Source organism: Coturnix japonica, chromosome 20 (assembly GCF_001577835.2).
Source record: "Coturnix japonica isolate 7356 chromosome 20, Coturnix japonica 2.1, whole genome shotgun sequence".
NCBI lineage: Eukaryota > Metazoa > Chordata > Aves > Galliformes > Phasianidae > Coturnix > Coturnix japonica.
Window position 1 is genome coordinate 3,138,168 of NC_029535.1, and position 2,375 is coordinate 3,140,542.

Consider the following 2,375-nt stretch of genomic DNA (forward strand, 5'->3'; position numbering starts at 1 on the left):
CTCCCCTTCTTTTTTTAATGTTATTTATTTAGTTATTTTCCTTCTGACGGAAGCAGGAGGAGAATTAGGTGCAAAGCGGATGAAATGCGTCAAAAAGAGCCGTCGCCGCAGCGGGGCTGCATCCCACGGGGGTCTCTCAGCAGCCGCTGCCCTCCGGGCCCGACCCCAATGGGGATCGCACTGCGCCGGGCGGGGATTAACACAAATCAGTGCACAAATAGGTCGAGAAACAAAGAAAAAAAAACAAAATCAAAACCAAAACCAAAACCCGAACCATCGGACTGCCCAGATAAACACTTCGGGGCTCATGCGATTATTTTTTTTTTCCCCGTCATTATTATTTTCGTTGTTATTGTTCTTATTTATTTATGTAGCCGACGATAAGTTCATTGTAAAAGACACGAAAGAAATCGATGGGCGCAGAGGGCGTAAGGCAGGAAACAACGAAAATTGGCCCAAATCGAGGCGTGCTGTGGTGGCATTGGGGTATTTCCCCCCTCCTCCCCATCTCTCGCCCGCAGAGCCCCGACCCCGCACCGCTGAGGCCCCGCACGGTGCGGAGCTGCGGGGTGCATCGGGCTCGGGAAACCTATTTAGAAGCACCATTAAAAGAACGATGATCATCATTAAAAACACCGAAAAAGGTCCGCGGAGATTGAAGACGACCCCGGTCCGGTGTAGGACAAATGTGTACCCAGGAAGAGCCAGCCGGGGAAGGAAGGATGTTTGTATATGGGAGCGCGGGGCTTTGTGTCGCTGCTGGATACAGCGATACCCCCACACACACCCTCACACCCCCAGCATACGCGTGCCGAGACACGGAGATAAACGGGGGAGGGTGAGGGATGGCGGCGGGCTCAGCGCTACGGGCACCACAAGGGTGCGGGGCGCCGGGGCTCTTCCATGACCCCCAAATTCCCCCCAGCTTCTGGGACATCGCTGAATCCCCCCCCTTCATATGGGACCGCCGTGAGACCGCACCACGGGCAGCCCCGATCGCTGCCCCTCGTCCGAAGGTGGGAGTAGGAGATTTTGTTCGGCGGAGCCTGGAAATAAAAATCGCCCCGAACTTCTGCCGGTGACTGAAAATGGGGATAGAATGAAGCGAAAGGAGGGGGAATAAAAAGAGAAAAAGGAAGGAAAAGGAGGAGAGAGGCAGAGGAAGAGAAGAAGAAGAAGAAGAGGTACGAAGAGATGGCGAGGAGGATCGGGGTATTTACCTCTGCTGCTCACAGCGCGCTGCTCCGCCGGGAGCGGGACTGGGAGGAATAGGGTACGTGGGATGGGAGATGCGGGGATGGGGGGGGTGCGGGGATGGAGGATGCAGGGATGGGGGGTTGCAGGGCTGCAGCCGCGTCTCTCCTGTGCTCCCCCCTAATTCCTGTTTAACCCAAGCAAGATCGCGGAGCCAAACCTTACCCAAAGGTTAGAGGGTCTCGCGGGAGCGTTTGAGCCTCAAATCGTTTCAGACGGAACTAAAAGGAGAGAGCACAGCAACGAGCTGCAGCCCCTGCTCGGCGGCTGCCGGGCGCTCCCTCTGCGTGGCGCTGGGGGCTTCGGGCACCGCTCCCCCCCCTCCGCAGAAGGGAGGGGTGGGCGTCCCGGCACCGCTCGGGGAGCAGCCCCGGGGGAGCAGCCAGCCCGGACCCCCCGGCTGCAGGAGGTGCAGATGGAGGAGAGACGCTGCCTTATCTACACGGAGCAGGCTCAGGGGTTGGGGCTGGGATTTCTGATTAACGAATTGAAGGGAGCGGTGCTTCTCATGCTTAAAAATCGTTTGAGGAAGGCAGGAAAGGCTGAGCTTGAGCAGGCTGTGCAGCTGCAGCCCTCGGTGCCAGCCCCTCTCCGAGCTGCTGAGCACCGTAGCAGCGCAATTACCCGGGGCAGGAGGGGCTGCTCCCCCGGTCCAGACCCCCGCACCTCAACGCATTTCATTCCTATGGCTCTCAGGGAGCTGTGTGCTTCCTCAAACACAGCGCTGCAAACTACGTCTGAAACTGAACCGCAGCCATCAGAATAAACGGATCGAATGCAATGCCCGCAATGCTCAGCCTCACCCCGCTCCTCAACACACCCAGCCCACGCAGGTCCTGCGGTGGGTGCAGTGCCCCATCCCCGCATGCACCCAAAAAACTCTACGCACACCCCCAAAAGCTGCAGCTGGGAGTCTCAGCACTGCAAGAAGGCCGGGGGGAGTAACTGAACCCTACCAAAGCCTTCCTCGGCTACATCTGCTTAAGGAGGGGGACCCCAGACCCACACGTGCGTACTTAGAGAAGCGATGGCCGCAGTCCGACGCGCTCCCCTCGCCCGCAGCCATTGCTTCGAGCTCCGCGCACTCCCCGCCTCGTCCTCCCGCAGCACTGACAGCATAA

General features: G+C 58.5%; 1 protein-coding gene across 3 annotated transcripts in view; it reads right to left on the reverse strand.

Moving 5' to 3' along the window:
* The window catches only part of SLC32A1 (solute carrier family 32 member 1), a 7,050-nt gene extending 4,675 nt beyond the window's left edge, over nt 1-2,375 (reverse strand). Inside the window, exons 1-2 of one of the 3 annotated variants that reach the window (XM_015881416.2) lie at nt 2,271-2,362; nt 1,420-1,475 (exon numbers count right to left, since the gene is read on the reverse strand). The gene's annotated coding sequence lies outside the window, so the exon portion shown is untranslated. Of the gene's footprint in view, nt 1-1,220; nt 1,328-1,419; nt 1,476-2,270 lie in introns of those variants that run through there. The other 2 variants (XM_015881417.2, XM_015881418.2) reach the window with 2 other exon arrangements.